The sequence below is a fragment of the Culex pipiens genome, chromosome 1, assembly GCF_016801865.2.
Source record: "Culex pipiens pallens isolate TS chromosome 1, TS_CPP_V2, whole genome shotgun sequence".
NCBI lineage: Eukaryota > Metazoa > Arthropoda > Insecta > Diptera > Culicidae > Culex > Culex pipiens.
Window position 1 is genome coordinate 108,689,725 of NC_068937.1, and position 20,686 is coordinate 108,710,410.

Genomic DNA, 20,686 nt, shown 5'->3' on the forward strand with positions numbered 1-20,686 from the left:
ACTTTTTTTTTTCTCTGAAATCGGTCAGTGCAGATTCAAAATAACCCTCCGGATAAATTCAACGTCCACTATAGGCAGAGATGATAGCCATCTCATCCGAAAACTTCCCCATCGGGTCGTTAAGTCCAAAATGAGTATCGAAATGCTTTTTTAAAAACGCCATGTGATTAAAAGATTATCTTCAAAATATTTTTTCCTCATTTTCTGTCCACCATTCGTGATGCTGCTGCTGCTGGCGAGGATCATTAATCGTTGATCAGACTGGAATCGGAAAGGTCTTTAGGGGGAAACTTGGAAAAGAATAGCTTCTCGTTCGGTTTAGCTTGATGCGATCTTAATTTAAGCTGTATTGTTTTTCAATTCCTAGGGTCGGAATTATCTGATAATTTTGAAAGCATTTAATCGTTAAGTTTGAATTCAAACAAGTCTGCGATAATTTAGTAAATTCTGAAAGAATAGAAAAAGTTGAAATGACTCACTGACGAACGGACACGGTAGTTTAACGACCAGCTCTGGCAACGATTAATCAGCTAATTATTTTCCCCACCTCGAGGTTGCCAATTTGGATTTTATTTTCCTCGATTTCCTCTTCAACTCACGCTGGCCGTCTGGTGTTATGAAAGATTAAACCAAATTTCGGCTCACTCATTGCCGGTGCTGGAAGCCAAACTCGAAATTGACTGCCTAGAGAGTGCAGCGGAGGAAGGAAAAGTGTCGGCAAATTAAGGTTTATTTCTTGGGAAGGCCTTTTTTCTTCTTCACCTTTAAGTATCAGCTACGTTCTGTCGGAACTTTGTATTTGAGCTACTGCAGTAGGGGTTGGAAGAACAACGACAAAAAAGTGCTAATGATGAAGTCCAGCCGGGCTGATTGGACACCTAATAAACCATTGGCGGCGTTAGCCTAATCATAATGTTTATGGCATCCTGGAGGTCTGACCGGGGGTTTGTAATTTTATGTTGGGATTTTCTCATAAAATTCTATTTCTATCCAGAGTTTGGCGGTTTGAATTGTTTCTCTTCACTATTCGGATTTTCTCAAAACTTCATGATGATTCAACTTTTATCAAAACCAATCACATTCTGACAGAAGCCACTCCATCGCTGGAATACCCTCAAATTTGCATTATTCCCAAATTCCACGAATCTTCTTCACCCTTACTTTCGATATTTTTTCTCCACTCTACACTGCTCAAATCCCCAGCGAAGCTTCAACGCCGCAATAAGGCTCCCCAATCGATAAATATCTCCACTCAGCTCATCATCATTATCGAGCAATTTAACAATTGTTATCGATTTGGCTTTGTTTCAAAAAATTAGCCCCCGGCCTCTCGCCAACTAAAGGCCTGAATCTTGATGGATTGCTTCATCCGTTGCCACGGAGTTGAAGCTGGAGCAGCATCGCCACTCGGCTGGGCCAATTTGGCTTAAAACAGCGGGGGGTAAATTGGCATGAATTTTTGTTCTGCGAAGGAATTTAAACACGGAAAGGTTCCCTTTTCTGTGGGAGCTGATCAAATTTAAGATCTTTTCAATCCTACATTCTCAGTGTGCTTTTGAAGGCTGGAAAACTCTTGAATTGGACGTACAAATTGCCGAATCATCCCTTTCAAGCGTTGCACCGAGGAAGTCACGATGATCCTTAAATTAAAATAAATAAGCGATTTGTGCGAGCGAGTTTTTTTTTGTCGGAATGAATCGTGCCATAGTCATAAGATGCCATCAAAGTGGATTTGTAAAAAAAAAACAACTTAATTCTTAATATAATAGAAACAAAAACTCATGGCCTCGCAGTTTTGAGGGTAAAAATTTGTTTCATGGTTTTCATGCAGATAAGTGAGTTCCAGCTCCGTAACAGTAACAGAGTCACCAGATCTTCAAAGTTTGAGACTCTTCAGAAGGGTCTTTCGATAATCTATTTGCAGATTTGAATCCGGAATAGGGTGACAAGAAAAATTGAAAATTTTGGAAAATCTGAAGAGATACCTCCTGGCTTGATTCTTTAGGCAATAATAAGTAACTGTGCCAACTTTGAGCCAAATCGGTTATGGTCAAGGGGTTGCTTTTTATCTTTGATGTTTATATGGGGAAAATCGCGGAAATGTATGGGGAAAAACATCGTTCCAGGATTTTGGCACTAGGTGGCACAGGTCTCGCCAAAAATTGTCTAAGTGTGAGATTCTTGTAGGAAATTTAATTTTCTTTAACTTCGTCGAAGGGTGCAAGAAGATCCTGATGAGTTAAGAGCAATGCGATGAAAAGAAATCGGTTTATTTACTTAAAATTGTATAAAGGGAAGTATATCAGAAAAAAACCTATTTCTAAAATAATCACCAAAAATCAGGATCAACTCGGATCATTATGCACCCTTCGACAAAGTTGTAAGAAATTAAATTTCCTACAAGAATCTCACACTTGGAAATTTTTGGGCAAGACCAGCGCAACCAGGCAGAAAAATACTTAAACGATGTTTTTTTGCATAAACTTTAGCGATTTTCCCCATATAAACTTCAACGTTTAAAAGCGACCCCTTAACTTTAACCGATTTGGCTCAAAATTTGCATAAATACTTATTTTTGTCTAAGGAATCGAATCAGAGGTTATTTCTGATGTCGATTTTTTTTATTGTTTTTTATTGCTTCTTCCTGGGATGCAAAAAAATCGGTGCTATGAGAACTTTTTCAAGATCCGGAGATAAAGAAGAAGACTTTTAGGAAGCAGTCAATGTCTTTTTTTCCTTAAAGGTTTTTAACGATTTATTCCGCCAGGTTTATTGGAACTTCTCACATTGGTTGAACAAAAAGTTGTTCTTGTAAACAGAATATTTGACTTTAATATGTGTACATATTCTGAAATGCCGCGCGGCGTGTACCTTTGAGAGAAACGGACAATAAAAGTTGATTGGAATTTTGGGGAAATTCTATTTTTTTTTGTATCGGGGTTGAGCGTACCCAGTCACGACGTTCTAGCAGGATTCTAGCAGGGTTCTTACAGCATTCTAGTAGAAACGTTCCACCAAGCTCTGCTGGAATATTTCGTGACTGGGTAGTAGGGCAAATATACCCTTTCTCGGATTATTTCTATTATCGGCTTATCAGAAATTCGTTCATGATTGACAGCTTTCATAAAATGTTTTTGACTATTTCAAAATAAAATAAAATAAATTAAGGTCAGCTAGCAACTCTCTATTGTTGACGTATCTCAAAATATTGTTTGAATAGCTGCAAACTGCAAAATTGACGAAAACAGGTCATAAAGCTTAGTGTGACCATTTTGCGTGTATCTTCCAGAGCAAGCAGCAGTGAAGTGCTCAGAGCTCTAAAAGTTTCTTCGAATTTTTCGCCGTAATTTACCGTGATTACCCGCGAGTTTGCTTCACCAGCATGCCGAAGGCCGGCCGTGGCCGTGGCAGTTCGAGTGCGGCCTCGAAAAACCCGCGAAGTTCGTCTACCGGCCGAGTGCAAAAAGGTAAACAAAACAACGCCGCCGCGTCGTCCGCCATCGCGCAGGGAAGCGTGTGCGCTGATGGATTCAATCCGGAGTTATTACACGCTAATTACCGTGTCCAGGATCGCAGCCCTATAAGAAACAGACTCCGCTCAGGTACTTCCGGCAATCTGTCGACCGGTGGCGCATCAACATCCGCCAACATTCCCACCAGTAACAAGTTCGCGAGACTGAGTGACGAGGAAACCAACAACAACAACACCGACGGTAGCAGCACTACCGACGACGACGACGACGATGGACGTGCACGCAAAAAAGGTAGTACGACAAAAAAAGTTAATTCTCCGAAGGAACGGCGACCACCTCCAATTTTTGTTTTGGATACGTTGGCGGACGATGTTGACGAGTTGCTGGAAGGCCTCCAATATAGTCTGAAAATTGGAAAATCGAAAGTACAAGTGATTACTTTCAACAAAAAGAATTTCGACCTGGTGGTGAAAGAACTGAAGTGTAGCAACTTCAAGTTCTACACATTCGATCCAGTTGAGAAGACCGCGGTTAAGGTAGTCCTGCAGGGCTACCAAGACCGCCCAATCGTTGACCTGAAGGAACAACTCTCGGGTGCCGGAATAACGCCACGGGAGATAAAAGTGCTCTCGCGTAAGACAACAGTCACAGGTACGCACACTCTGTACCTGTTGTACTTCGACCGCGGCACCGTCAAAATCCAAGACCTGCGACGAACTAAGGCGTTGGACGGTTTTTGGGTAAACTGGCGGTTTTACTCAAAGAACCCGACGGACGCAGCGCAATGCCACCGTTGCCAGAAATTTGGCCACGGCTCGCGGAACTGCAACCTCCCGCCCCGCTGCGTGAAGTGCGGTGAAACACACCTCTCGGAGAAGTGTGCACTGCCGTGCAAGGCGGACTTGGGGGACAAGGCAGAGCAAACCAAGGCGCGCATAAAGTGCGCCAGCTGTGACGGCAACCATACCGGCAATTACCGCGGATGCGTCGCGCGCAAGGCCTACCTCGAGGAGCAGGAAAAGAGGAAGAAGAAAGCAGCAGCATCCCACCCTACTCAGCGGAATACGAGCTCTACCGTTCCTGCAGCTGGCCAGCGTACGGTTCCAGCGGACAACCCAGCGTTCCCTCCTGGATGGGGGCGATCGTTCGCCAGCGTGGTCGCTGCCGGTAGCGGCGATGCGGCCCAGCAAGAAGTAACCGGGGAAGATCTCTTCACCTTGCCGGAGTTTTTTGCTCTAGCGGGTGAGATGATGACGCGGTTTCGGACCTGCCGTAACAAGGCGGAGCAATTTCTGGCCCTCGAGGAGCTAATGATTAAGCACATCTACAATAGATAAAAAAAACTGTGATTTAGTTTAAGCTTTTTCTATTTCTATCCCCTTTCCTTTGCAATTTCAGTAAGTTTTTTCTAAATTTTTTTTACTCTTGGTAATCTCTTAGTGATAAGCAATAATTGTTCCAAAATGGATTGAGATTTAACACACAGCTGAAATGAACTCCAAAACTCTGTTATGTACTTGCGAATGAACAAATTGTAACATGATTATTCACTAATAAAACCAAATTGAATTGAATTGAGCTTAGTGTGATGAAAATGGGTAAATTTTCCCTTAACCGAGTTATTTTTGTTTTGTGTTTTGTGTCAAAGCAATTCTAAAAATAAATCTTAAAATAATCGCTATAGGATTTTGATTCTGTTAAATCCGTCATCCAAAAAGTATGTCACGCTCTAGGGGGAGAGGGGGGTCTGAGCAAGCCTGACATTGCATGTTATAAGTATATGAAAAGCTTGATAAAGGGGGGGGAAGGGGTAGATTTTGATGGATTTTAGCGTGACGTACTTTATGGATGAAGCCCAACCACTCCGGAAAGCTTACGTAACTGTTTTAAAACCTACAGGAAATTGATGCTTCGGAATAGAAATAAGCAATAAAAACAACAAAAAACAAACACAACACCAGTTCACCCCCGACAGGAACCGGAAAAGCGAGGCCATAATCCGAGCGCGGCCAATGACGCCAACCGAACTCTCCCCATCCGAACCCGCTTTGATCTTTCGTTCCGCTTTTGAATTGAGGTGCCTTCCTGTCAGTCGTCGGCGGCAGTGGTACCAACCTGGCCCAGCAGGGAGGACGGGATGGGAAGGGACGGGAGGAACCAGCGGGAAGCGAAAAATCAAAACACAACAAAAGCCAACAGCAGATGAAAGTGTGAAAATTCACCTTGTATTTTTTAATGCCCTTTTTGTTCGTCATCGCCACAAGGGTAGGAATTAATCTTTCCTGGGGTTCTCTTTACTCCCTGTTTCACGTGTGTTCTGGGAGCTGAGTCCCAGGAACTCTGGAGCTACGATGGTGCTGGATTCGCACCAGCAGCAAACCTTGGGCTCAAATTTCGCTTTGTTCTTCGTCGGTTCATATTTATGGCGTATCGAATTCAATTGTTGTTTCAATTTTCGTTTTTTATACGGCGGCCTGAGACCGAGTATTGTTACCCGCTCCGGCCTGCCACAGTCGAATGAATTGAACCAATTTCAGCTTGATTGATTCGGTGCGACGATTGGAAAGAGTTTTTTTGTTCTCGTTATTTGCTTTTTGATTGTCTATCCCGGAGCTAAAAATGCAGCAGCAGCCGCAATTCGTTTCGGTTGAACGTGATAGATAATGGTGCTGCTAGGAAATTTAGTGAAAAAATCCCACTAATCCCCATGTCTCGTTTATGCATCAGTTGATTTAAAATGGTTATTTGAGAAAATTTTCGGACCGAGTCTTGTTAAATTAATGTTGTTTGAAGATGTTATATTACTACATCTTGACTTAACCTTTATCAAAAATACTTTAAAATATTGCCACAATTATTCCCAAATATTTTCATGTACCCAACAATTAATATAAAGGTATACCCCGAAATGCCACCATACCTGCCACTGGCGCCACCTTTATTATCCCCGTGCCTCTGAAGTCGGTCAATGCACAGCAAACAAACCAGCTCAACGCAGTGCGCTCAACTCTGACTATATCGTCGGGAATCTCCTCTTCGTTTCATCACCAGAAGTGAGAGCACATGGTGCCCGGTCATCGCGGACCACCTGTCCCTTACCTTTGCCAACGACGCCGCTCAAAAATGTGACTCGAAAATGAAGAAGCCGGAGACTGTTTGTTTCGAATTAAGAGCCGTTTCAGTTAAATTAATATTGTTTTTGTTTTGGTCTCTTTTCTTCGGGTGAATCTTTGAACTGTGCCGACGCACAGGTTTAGTGGGATTTTCTTTTGATCTTTGAGCGATTTTTCTGCCTTATGAAAGGCAAACAAAATTTATTGAAATGCTTCATCGGAATGTCTAAGCACTTTTATGAGTTTGATGGACGCTTTTAAATCGCATAAACTATTTTTGCAATATTCTTTGATATTTTTTGTCGATCTAGTTATAATTCCAAAAACACCTGTAATTATGATTCTAATTTTCATTTTCCTGAGGAGGGAAGTACCGTCATCCTTGGCGAATCGATACAAATGGGGCGAATCGATGCGACAATTGGAAAGAGGTTTTTTGTCATTAGCCGGTTTCAGCAATTTTTCCCAACATTGATTGAACAGACACAGAACAACAAAATTAGTACATCGGCATACAAATAAATTTTTGTAGGTACAAATGTACCATCCTCTCTGTAATGGTTAATTCCCAGCCTCTTCGATGTGCGTGAAACTTTGTCCTAAGGGGTAATGTTTGTCCCTGAACACGAATCAGAGTTCCATTTTTTCGATAACTCATGACAAAAGGCAGCCTGAATGGTGATGGTTTGGAAATTTGTAGTCAAAGGGACTTTGACGCACGATTAGATGGCGCACTCAAAATTCAAAAAACAAAACAAGGTTTCATAGAAAAAAAAATTCTGTAATTTTTAGCTACTCAACTGTAAACATTTTTGGCACATAACATTTTATGGCAAATTTAGTGTACTTTTCGAATCTGCAATACCCCAAAAAGGTGAGTTGTTTTTTTACAATATATTTTTTTTTTTCAATTGAGAAAACTTATGAGCTATAGTGACGGTCGCTATATTTTCTGATATTTTGGTGCAAGAATAATCAAATGATAGTTTTTTCTATCGCTAATTTATAACACTGCTTAAAAGTTTCAAAATATAAATTAACGTATGAAAATATTTTTTCCATAAAGTTTCACGCCTTTTTTCAGATTTGTGGTTCAAAAATTCTAAAATTGTAATGATTTTATTTGATTCACAAGAAAAACATTACTAAATCCACCTTAAGGTGTTAGGTGACTTCCTTTTATGTACAAAGAAACCTCTTTTTACGCGGTTCGTTACGTTTTTCTAATTTGTCGATTTCTCTGGACGACGCAACGTTTTTGCAATCTTTTGAAAGTGATTTGTAGGTTTTTTTCAGATCTACAAATCGCTTTTTGATGCTCGCAAAAATATTGTATGGTTTAAGACAGGCCTGCCCAACCTTTTCGGCTCAATTTTCACATTTTTGATCGTCAAAATTACAATTGTTCATTTTTTCATGGTTTCTATGATGGAATCGGTTCTCAGATGACCAGTGAAGATAACTTTACCAAAAGTTTGAAAAATATTTATACAAGTCGTTTTTATCTACATTTTACGTCAAAAATCAATCTGGCCCGCGGGCCGGACCAATTTTTCACTTAAAACTTACATAAAAACGACCTGCAAAAATATTTTTCCAAACTTCTATCAAAGTTATGTTCACTGGACATCTGAGAACCGATTCCATCAAAGAAACCATGAAAAAATGAACAATTGTAATTTTGACGATCAAAAATGTGAAAATTTAGCCGAAAAGGTTGGGCAGGCCTGTTTTAAGAGAAATCGACGAAACAAAAAACATAACGCCACCACGTAAAAAGAGGTTTCTCTAAAGAAAATTCATCCAAAATAGCAAAAACCTTCTTTTCAAACCACGTGGTAGCTGCCTGACGTATGGCGTCGCGGTGTGCATCAAGCTTTCATAGCATGCTAAGGAAAATTTGATGCTTTTTCAGGGAAAACCGTTGATTCCGGAGACAACGGATTGTTTGCCGATGCGCCAGGTCTAGGTACAACGAATCCGTGTGCTCTCTTCGGGAAAAGTGTTCTCCAGACCATTCCCCTTAGGCCTGACCATACCAGAAGTTGGCGCGTGATTTTCCCAGACCTGTAGGAGCATTTGAACAAAAAGTTCCAATTTTCCCATAGTAATTCCCATTTAAACTTTAACCCTGATGCGCGCAGCCAGTTTACAACCAAATGAGCTGATATTTGGAATGAAAGTCCCCATGGGCATGCCCTACAAGGGAAACCATACTAAAACTTGATCCGAGAACTTTTTGAAAAACGTACCCACCCTAGTGTCTATTCTATCAGAAACCAATCAAAAGAATATCCAAATATTGTGCAGTAACATGGCTAAAACAGCTGTCCCAATTTGTCAATGTGGGGTTAGCGAACAGCACTAATTCTACATACAAACTTTGGAGAAAAACCATTCGGCCCTGTCTAAATATTTTTGGAAAATTCAAAGTGCACGTGTTTCTGGGGACCCCAAAGTTTATGCTTTCCCTCGAGTTGAGCCTGCGCAGAAATTTGGTTGGTCGGTGTTATTTTGTTTACCTGATTTTTTTGAGGATATTTTGAAGGGGTGACGACAAAAACTTGAAATGAAACTCGCATGCGCATTGGATAAATATATATTCCAGATTACTTTTTCAAAACAACCAATTTCCTGCATATTTTCATATATTTTATTACAAATTTCTGCCACTCAATATCTGGTTTAAAAATGTTGTTCCCAGCAGTACACTCATTTGTACAATTACGTCGCCACCATACAGTTCCATTAACTGAATTCGTCCTTCCAATCCCAGCATGGCATTCCATTGCAGAGTAAATACCTACCCATATTGTAATAACAATAAGATCAAATTGTATAGAGAGAACTAAATGGCCTGCAGTGCAGTGTGGTAGTGCTTCGAAGGCTTATCCGGCAGATTTGTAAACACGAAAACGCTGTTCACAAGCAAACTCCATTTACGTGCCCCAGCGCAGAACTTTCCTCAACGGCAGGGCCCAATGTATATGGTGCTCAATTTACAAGTTTAGCTTTAAAACCATAATTTATAGCCGGCAATCTCTCTACGCGGGGTGAAAAACGAAACTCTTTAAGGTAAAACTCTGCTGTGTACGGACACATATTCGAGCTTTACGATGCCAGCTTTATAGCCCCCTTGCCCATGCCAGGTTCCAGGGTTGTCCCAAAGCCATCCGAACGACATCATGCTTCCTCGAATCGGGCTTAGTTTTTTTTTTTTTCTAGGACATTATACACATGGCACTGTTGTCTGGCTCTGCCTGGGTGGGACCTCGGGCATGTTGTCATTTTTCTCCCCGTAGGAGATTCCCATTCGTTACAATTCGACCGTACCGTGCTTGAGCGCAACCATTCAGAGTGAAAAGATTGCTACAAAACAACAACAGCATTCACCATTCGGAGCCGAGGATAAATAAATATTTTTTCAATGAAACAGATTTAGATGGATCGATAGACATTTCCTCGACTGATGGTAAAGGTTACGTTTCCAATCAGTCTTGGCTTGTTTTTTTTTTCCATTCCATCTTCTTTACAACAATTGGCTAGTTTCATCGGGGTCTGCTGGAGTCCTAGCAAATAGTTCGAGCTGTGTGAGAGGGTACCCCTGTTGAGAGTTGGGCTGGGTCACGTTAAGCTATCTTATCGTGGAACGACGACGACGAAACCGGAGAAGGTGTTTGCCAGGCCCCTGCAGGGAAAAGAAAAGTTTTGTAAGACGTCGTATTTTTTTCCTCGTGCCGTTCTTTGCCAATACTTGCCAGTTCTGCATAAATCTAGAAAGATAAATCATCAAGTATAAAGTATAATCGTAAGCAGTTTTCTGGTGGCTTTCCTGCGTCAGATTGAGGGATGGTGTGTTTGCAGAGCGTTTTTGAGTGTTTGCACAAATTCGTAAACGGAGAGCGGAAATTTGATTTCTTAGGCTTAAGGGATGAAAAGTTTGTCGTTCGTTTAGGGGGAGTTTTTAGAAAAAAAAATGTTTAAGGGTGATTTTAGAGGTGAGGGAACATGCAAATATTTGAACTGTTTTCCATTCTCACTGAAGAAAGGCTATAAAATCACTTTGAAAATGAACTTTTTAACATTCCAACGCCCAAGGCTCCAAAAAAGTTGGAACGGTAACTTCAACTCGCTGGTTCTCGGGCAGAACTCACCCAATCAAGACGATTCTTTTTTCCAGTGATTTGTTAGGATGTCTAGATGATCCTAGAACTTTGCAGAAATCAATTTGATCAAATCTGTAATTTTTGCGATCAAAAACATCGTTCCAACTTTTTTTTTCGCGTGTAAAAAAAAATTCGCCAAAAATTCCGCGGAGGCAGTCTTTTTGAAAAAGTTGGAACGATGTTTTTGGTCGCAAAAATTACAGATTTGATCAAATTGAGTTCTGCAAAGTTCTAGGATCATCTAGACATCCTAACAAATCACTGGAAAAAAGAATCGTCTTGATTGGGTGAGTTCTGCCCGAGAACCAGCGAGTTGAAGTTACCGTTCCAACTTTTTTGGGAGGCTTGGGCGTCCGTGTAAGTTGGACATGCGTTGGGCGTTCCAGTGTTAATTAGACTTCCTAAGCCCACTCTTACGTATACATATCGTCTCAGAATCAAATTCTGAGCAAATGTTTCTGTGTGCGTCTCGCATTCGCATTCGCATGGAGATGGTGGTCTTAGCGGATTGCAGACTGGATTTCGTCATGTATGTATGATAATTGTCCAGCTCCGGCTGCTTAGAAATTGATTAGAGGGAATTAAACCAATTCTACCAGAACAGGACAGATAGCACCATGAAAGCCATCCATTGCCGGCCGCTCCCATCTCCACCATTCACCGGGAGAGGAATAAGGATTAGGAGCACGGGAAGTGTTGATGCTGAACTTACTAAGAAAAAGGTAGCGAAACCGCAGGTGGAACTCGACCAAACTGATGGTTTGATCAAATTTAATCGAATTTAAACAACAAGGCTGCGTAAGTGTCGCGTGGAGTTGGTAGTTGTGATGGATTCGCCCTTCGCAAGCGATACGACCATTGGCATAAATGAAGTTAACTGTTAGACTTTAAATCTCAAGGCAAGCAATCGGATGCTGCTGTTGAGCCAATTCTCTTTTAGATTAAGTGGAGTTTATTTTTTAAGGATTGAAAATTTAATCTCAAAGTAAGCAGTCGAATGCTGCTGCTGAGAAAGTGTTATTATTATTTCCATGTATTGTATTATACAAGTATTTTAATTCCGACGCGAATATTTGTTTGAGATCTTATCTTAGACAGCCGGCTGTGGAAAGATTAGATCCATGTGCCTTAATTTCAATCATTTTTTAATTCAATACGATTCCTTTTCTAGTTAACGGAAACGATGAAGTTATGAATAAAAAAAATTAAATTAAAACGTGGCGCGTGTCGTGTTAAGTATTTTCACATTAATAATTCACCGATTCTACTAACTCTTATTTTTGAATAGCGGGAAATGCAATTGCAGTGAGTAAAAAAACAAGCATTCCGGTTCAACGACCTATACAATTTATCAGATTCGAACGAGATACGCGTCCATTTTTATATCAATTGAATATTTTCTGTTCTGAATTTCTGAAAATTTGAACTATTGTATAACACAATCACACCATTCATCACTGCGGAGAAGACCACGTTCTATTTGCTGGTCAACCGGAAAATACCTCACGCTGAATTGCTGTTCCGACAGAACAGACTGGACAGTGGAACGTGTCAACATTGTCTCGGTGCCGTGCAAGATCTGGAGCACAAATTCGCCAAGTGTACCCCGAGTGAGACATCTCTGGAACTTCATGCAATCAAAATTAGGAGCAAATTTGAATCGAAGGATTAGTTTCAATATGTTTTTGATACCGGAGCTCAACAATATTGAGGCTAACAGTAAAAGCAGGGCGCTAAAGCTTTTTATTTTCTATATAAATTTTGTGTTAGATCCAGATTGTTGTTTTACGCTAGCATCACTAGATTTCGCAGTTAGTTTAGTTTGTTAAAGAGTTCTTTAAAAACTACAAAAACATGTACAGTTAAACAAAATGATCTAAATAAACGTTTTTACAAAAAAAAATCATCATGCATTAATGAATCATTTTGAAAACTAATTCAATTCAATTTGTAAATTAGCTAATAAAAAGCGTCTAAATTTTTTCACAAAATTGAGATAAATATAGATAGTAAATTTAAGTTAATTAATTTCAGCATTAAAATTTGATTAAATCAACTGGTTTTCATTAAATCATGATCATTTATTTTACCGGTTTACATTAAAGTAAAATGTTGTATGTTTTGCAAATGTTTCTGTGTGCGTCTCATTTAAAAAGTTAAATACTTCAAAAGATATGTTAAAAAACAATGTTGGCCTAAGTCCGGAAGATTATAAAAATGTGTTTTTTTTTGTAGGAAAACGCTTCATGTCATAATAAAAAAAAAAGAATTTGAAAGACCTTTCCCACAAGCCCAAAATATTGATGATTTGATAACCTTATCGAAAGTTATGAGCCCTTAAGTTTTTGCTATACACTTTTTTGAAGCCGGTTCGCAAATATGTCGATGAAAATGATGTCCGGAACAATCATGCGAATCATCCATCAATTATCAATCATGCAAAAGGAATGTATGAACTCATACTATGAAGCAGTAAAATAGCTAGAGCTTTCAAATATGTTCTACAAGAACTTTCTCACATTCAGAATCAAGTGCTCTGTTCTGCTTGAACGGTAATTACGCTATTCATGAACGATCCATTCACAGCAAGTGCTATCACCGGCTGTCAATCTCACACCCTTTTGCAGGTCCCCTCGAGAGGACCATACAAATGAGGCAACTTGGCCGATGGGGCAGGCACTTCTGGCACCGGTTTTCCCCCCTCGTTTTTCTCTCGCGCAATCGGCAATCACATTGGCAAACAAACGTAAATAAATACGAGCAAACCAAACAAAACCAGACCCCACAGCAGTGGTGCCAATAAAGTACGTGTGTAACAACAACGCAGCAGTGTAATAAATGGCACTTTTTCTGCTGCAGCAATGGAAAAGCGGTGAACCACCAGCCCAGCCAGGCCAGCTCATCCCAGGGAGAAGACACCTCGGGTAAACTCTGGGGTATGAATCGTCCTCCGAAAAAAAAACCCGTAATTCGCCACGTGGTTTGTTGAATAGATCATGTGCACTCAGTTTATTATGATTGACAGTTAGGTTTTTGTTTTTCAATAAACGAAAGTATTACAATTTTTAGAATATGTATTATCTTGTGTATCATCATTAGACAAAATGTCCACAATCATAGTCCTATTAAAGAATATTTCTTTCTTATAAATTTACAATCTGATAATAATAAGTAGTTTTAATGACATGATCTAAAATAAGCAATTCAACGTTGTCGTGCTATTTGTCGTACTTCGTTATTATCGCTTTTTGACGTTTGACGTTTTGACTTTATGAAAAAAAAAGCGTTTTAATGTTTGATCTTGAATAAAGAAAAACGAGAGCACGCAATGTAAACAATAACAAACACGTTTTGTTTGGTTGACCATTCTATGCATTGTGCTAAAGTTTGGTTGCATTGGTTGCATTTGGTTGCCGGAGTCCCGAGGTATGATTACAAATGTTTGTGGTAGTCGGGCATGTACGTGTGTCAAATGCGTTTTGACCTAAATTCCCTTTGGCCAGTTGTTGCACTTACAGCAATTTTCAGGGTGTGCCAAGATAGACAACAATGTTTCCATTGAGTATCTTAGAATTGAAACTGAATTTTGGGGACCTGTGAAGGTCAAAAGATGAGGCATTGTGAGCGGCACAAAATGGTGTTCTTAACTCAATTTGGCCCAAAATACACGTGCGACAAGATAGCACGACAACATTTACATCATTTCTATTATAAGGCAACTGAGTGCAGGATGTCCCCGCGGCAGGTTATGTCCGCAACAACCGTATCAACGGTTCAACGGTTTTCCCCCGAGATGGTCGTCCGGTTGGAGTGCGATATGCGGCTTTCCCGAGTTTTTATTTTTCTTCCACCCCGGGAGGGGTTTGTTGTTTACCAATGGCTTTCCATATGCGAGAGCGCGTGCTTTTCCAACCGACCAACCGTCGGATCTAACCGACACCACCGGCAGTAATAGGATAAATACGAAATAATTTCTGTTTGCTTTCGATATTACCGTAATGAGAGTGAACGCCGGGCCGTTGCCAAAGAGCATGTGTACAATTACATAGTTTGGGTTTTAAGCACGCCCGGACGGAACAATGATTGATGTTGGCAGATAATTTTACTTGTTTTGAGGGATTATGTTCCGATTCGAGACCCCTGGTCTAATCTAAAGATCTGTCTGATTTTGAAGGGACCAAACATTTAATCATTGGATATTTTTTTCAATTAATTTTTCATCTTTAATGTGAATTTCATGATATTTAAAGCACTCCCCTATACCCTTCATACTTCCTAGTAACACTATCTCACAGTTGGAATCGAACACTGACGCAAATTGAATTGGGGCGCAGTGCAATGCAAATCACACGTTCGTTGGTGTACTGCATAATTACCCACCTCCGTTGCAATTCCGATGCAATCGTAATGCATCAGCATCAGTAATAAATCTAGGTTTTTGTTTGGTGTAATGCGCAATTTATCTCAGTGACTCTCGGGTTTACCCGCGTATTCCCATGGCGTAATGAAATAGATTAAAGCGTTATAGCTCAAGCTGCAAATTGCTTTTGAATTAATTTCAATTGCATTTAAGCTACGCGATCTGGATTTTTTTTAAACGCATACACTTTTTATTCTGATACTTTTAGAAAGTTAAAACATTTATTAGAATACTTGGTTTGAACGACTAAATTTAGGACGAATGGAAACATAAGCTAAGACAAATGATTAGAAGACAGCAAAATAAAAGAAAAGTATCTACATTAAAGTTATTCAAATCAAAAAACATTACTTAATCCACCGTTAGGTGGTTGGTGCCTTCCTCGCATTCATAAAGTTAATACACTAAACAGCCTCAAAAAAGTGTGCAAATAACACTTATTTTTTATCAAAATATCTGAGATCCGGTCTCAAAAAAGTGTATTAAAACAATAAAGTACTTATAACTTTTGATAGGTTTGTCAGATCTATAATTTTTTGGGCTTTTTGGAAAGGTCTTTTGATAACCAATCCATCGATGGGTTGCATGATAGATCCGGACAACTTTTTCATCATAATATTTGAGATCCGGCCTCAAAAAAGTGTATAAATAACACTTAAGTGCTCATAACTTCTGATAGGTTTGTCAGATCTTCAACGTTTTGGGAAGGTATTTTGAATACCTTTCTAAAAATGTATAGCATGACGGGTTTTCTTACAAAAACTACCCTATTTACAATCTTCCGAAGTTTAGCTGAAATCGTTTTTTCAGCATAACTTTTGAAGTACTGTTCTAAACTTCATAATATTAACTAGGGTCTTGTGGGACCCCAAGACGGATCGAATGAGACCAAAACGGTCCAAATCGGTTTAGCCAGTCCGGAGATAATCGTGTGCATATTTTTCGGTGAACGAACTTACAGACATACACACGCACAGACATTTGTTCAGAATTTGATTCTGAGTCGATAGGTATACGTGAAGGTGGGTCTACGAGGTCGAATAAAGGAGTTCATTTTTTGAGTGATTTTATAGCCTTTCCTCATTGAGGTGAGGAAGGCAAAAAGACTTACACCTTAATAAGTTTTATTCACATTAGAGCCAAAATGATAATCGTCTGATAATGACTGATATTTGAAGATGTGAAAAGAGTTTTTTTTAAATATTAGTAATTTAAGCTAGAAATCGATTGGAAAATATTGAAAGAACATTAAGTACAAAAACTAACTATAGGAAGATGTTCAAACTACCATGCACTGCAATAAAAGGATAAGTAACATCATATGAAAGCAAAAAGTTGCCATCCTCGTTCCAACTTGAAAAGCAGACATGTGTTTATTTTCATTTTTTTTTCGGGGGTGATTAGCAACGCTTCTGACAAATTGTTTCGATTTAAATTGTTATCATAATTCCCGCTCATCAAAGTTTGCTGCCAAGGGGAACTAAAAAAAAATCGAGGAAATTGGAAAATAATCCTTCCCTTCCTTGTCTGGCATGTGAGCCGGCGCGACGACCGACGGAGAGAGGACCTGGCTTCGACCCTTTTTTTCCCCGACCCGGTTGTTGTTCTGAAAAGGCAATTAGCCTTTGTGTTTACCTTGTCGTTTTGTCGGTAGAAAGGAGCCACGTGAAATGGCAGCCGGTTGCGTTGTTTGTTCTATAATTAGTTTTTATTGTTATGTTGGCTGGGGCCCGGGGAATCTCCGAAACTTACTTCGAAGTGTGTGAGCGGACTTACTTTGGCATTAAAGATCAATATCGGTCCCGGATCCGTGTATTATAATGGATAGCAATCAGGAGAGCAACGCTGCCATTAGGTCGAAATTGGATAACAACCAACGAGTTGGCAATATGGACTTACTTTGAAAGGGGCTCGAATTTTGTAACTTGGAAATAGTTACTCATTTTTAAGTTAGGCAGTTTTAAGGATCAGCAAAGTGTGCTTTATAAATGTGTTTCGCTTAAAACAAAAAGTCAGAAGATTGAAGTGAAAGATTCCCGACAAATTTTGTTATTGAGATGGTCAGTTTTTGTATAAAAAATAAACTTTATCGATCCTCCTTTAAAATTTAAGAAAATCGCTTGTAATTAGTGCAAAATCATGTTCAGATTGTTTAGAATATTGAATAATCTCATTTTGTATTAAGACGGGGGCTTTCTCTTCAATTTTCTCTTGAAATCAACTTCAAATTCAATTTCAGATTTAGATTTGAATGTGTTTTTAAACAAACATGGCCGGCAAATGACCGCCGGGAATGATACATTTCAGAGCCTTAATCCAGGATATTCCAGGACGAAACACGAGTTTTCCGGTTTTGAATCGAAAAGAATCTTACGAAAAATTCCATATTTTTCATAATCATAATAAATCATAATAGAAGTATAAAAGGGATAATCTTTGATTTCCGAGAAACTTTGCTCAATTTGGGAGCGTTCTTTTATTACGTAACGCAAAAAATCGGATTTTTAGACCCCCTCCCCCCCTCTTAGCAATATTTTGTACGGAGCGTAACATGGCCTCCGACCCCCTCTCCCCCCCTACTGCGTTACGTAATAAAAGAACGCTCCCCAAAGGAGTTCTTTGATCACGAATCCGAGATCTATTTTCGATATCTCGTGAGGTGGAGCGACGTTTGTAGCGTGAGCAGATAAAAAATTGTTGTCAAAGGGTAATTCTCTACCAACTCACACGAAATCGGGAAAAATTGCACCGACCCCTCTTCGATTTGCGTGAAACTTTGTCCTAAGGGGTAACTTTTATCCCTGATCACGAATCCGAGGTCCGTTTTTTGATATCTCGTGACGGAGGGGCGGTACGACCCCTTCCATTTTTGAACATGCGAAAAAAGAGGTGTTTTTCAATAATTTGCAGCCTGAAACGGTGATGAGATAGAAATTTTGTGTCAAAGGGACTTTTATGTAAAATTAGACGCCCGATTTGATGGCGTACTCAGAATTTCGAAAAAAGGTATTTTTCATCGAAAAAAACACTAAAAAAGTTTTAAAAATTCTCCCATTTTCCGTTACTCGACTGTAAAAATTTTTGGAACGTGTCATTTTATGGGAAATTTAATGTACTTTTCGAATCTACATTGACCCAGAAGGGTCATTTTTTCATTTAGAAAAAAAATTTTCATTTTAAAATTTCGTGTTTTTTCTAACTTTGCAGGGTTATTTTTTAGAGTGTAACAATGTGTAACAAAACTTTTTTTCGTGAAATCGCGATAACTCGTGATGTTTATAAGCAAACCTCTTATGTCTATGTATCAAAATTTTTGTAATTGTCTGCTCTACAACTGTGTTGAACATTGTTACACTCTAAAAAATAACCCTGCAAAGTTAGAAAAAACACGAAATTTTAAAATGAAAAATTTTGTTCTAAATGAAAAAATGACCCTTCTGGGTCAATGTTGATTCGAAAAGTACATTAAATTTCCCATAAAATGACATGTTCCAAAAAATTTTACAGTCGAGTAACGGAAAATGGGAGGATTTTTAAAACTTTTTAAGTGTTTTTTTCGATGAAAAATACGTTTTTTCAGAATTCTGAGTACGCCATCAAATCGGGCGTCTAATTTTATAAAAAGTCCCTTTGACACCAAATTTCTATCTCATCACCGTTTCAGGCTGCAAATTATTGAAAAACACCTCTTTTTTCGCATGTTCAAAAATGGAAGGGGTCGTACCGCCCCTCCGTCACGAGATATCAAAAAACGGACCTCAGATTTGTGATCAGGGACAAAAGTTACCCCTTAGGACAAAGTTTCACGCAAATCGAAGAGGGGTCGGGGCAACTGCTGTGTGAGTTGGCGGAGAATTACCCCAAAGGGATTTTTCTGTAAAATTCTTCGTTGGTGGCGTTCAATTCAATTCAATTTATTTTATTAGTAAATAATCAATTTACAATTCCGTATTTCTTATAACCTAATAGAGTTTTGGAGTTCCTTTCAACTATGATTTGAACTATAATTCATTTTGATGTAATTGAATATTCTAACAATGGATTTGGCAAGAGAAGGAAAAATTAAAAAAAAAAAAACCTTCTAGATTTGCTAAGGAAAAGGATAGAAATAGAAAAGCTTAAAACTAAATCACAGTATTTTTTGTCTATTGACGTCGAAAAACTTCGCTGCACAAGGCAGCTTATCCGTTGTAGATGTACTTCATCATCAGCTCACTGAGAGCTTGGAATTGTTCTGCCTTATTTCGGCAGGCACGAAAGCGCGTGAGCATCTCTCCAGCAAGGGCGAAAAACTCAGGAAGCGTGAAGAGATCATCACCGGTAACATCAGCTTGTCCCGGGGAAGAACCGCCCCCAGAAGCGGCTACTCTAGCGTACGAACCTCCCCAACCGGGAGGGAACGCTGGGTTGGTCGATGGAACCACTCCGCCGCCAGCTGCTGCAGCGGTCGAGCTCGAAGTCTTCAGAGGTTGGCGGGACGCTGGCGCTTTCTTCTTCTTGTCCTGCTCCTCGATGTACTTTTTCCGCGCGGCACAGCCACGGAAATTCGCCGTGTGGTTTCCACCACAATTGGCGCACTTGACACGCGCTTTGTGCTGCTGGGCGTTTTCCCCCAGCTGGTCTTTCCGCGGAAGACTGCACCTTTCGGTGAAGTGGGTCTCACCGCACTTTACGCACCGGGGTGGGAGATTGCAGTTTCTTGAGCCGTGTCCGAATTTCTGACAGCGGTGGCATTGGGCTGCGTCGGCCGGATTCTTCGTGTAGAATCGCCACGTCACAAAGAAGCCGTCCAATGCTTTGATCCGCCGTAGGTCCTGGATTTTGACGGACCCGCGATCGAAGTACAGGAGGTACAAGGTGTACGTACCTGTCACCGTGGTCGATTTTGAGAGCACCTTTATCTCTCGAGGCTTAACCTTGACGCCCGTCAGGTGTTCTTCCAGGTCGGAGATCGGGCGGTCCGGATATCCCTGAAGGACGATCTTCACTGGGACCTTCTCTGCAGGGTCAAATGTAAAGAATTTGAAGTTTCGCAACTTCAACTTCTTCACCACCAAGTCGAAATGCAGCTTTTTGTGGGTAATCACTTGCACAGATGTTTTGCTAATTTTGAGACAATATTGGAGTCCCTCAAGCAACTCGTCAACATCGTCAGCCAACGTATCCAAAACAAAAATTGGAGGTGGTCGTCGTTCCTTCGGAGAGTTACACTTTTTCTGCTTTCCTTGCTTGCGCGCAAGTTCATCATCATCATCGTCGTCGCCAGTACTGCTACTGTCACTGGCGGAGTTGTTTTCTTCTCCACTCAGCATCTCAAATTCGTTGCTGGTGGGAACGTTGGAAGTGGTTGTCGTCGTAGTGCTGGTGGACTGCTGCTGCTGCTGGCCGGAAATGCTTCCGGATGCCCGGGTCGATTGTCTCGTCCGTACTGGGGACTCACGTGGACGGTATGACACGTGTAAAAATGAAGGATCGGTGACGTCACCGGGCACGCTCCCGTGCGCGATGGCGGTC

The 20,686-nt window shown here is 40.2% G+C and overlaps 1 protein-coding gene across 10 annotated transcripts in view; it reads right to left on the minus strand.

Moving 5' to 3' along the window:
• The window catches only part of LOC120423423 (mpv17-like protein), a 221,598-nt gene that overhangs the window by 96,126 nt on the left and 104,786 nt on the right, over positions 1–20,686 (minus strand). The gene's annotated exons all lie outside the window — the stretch shown is intronic.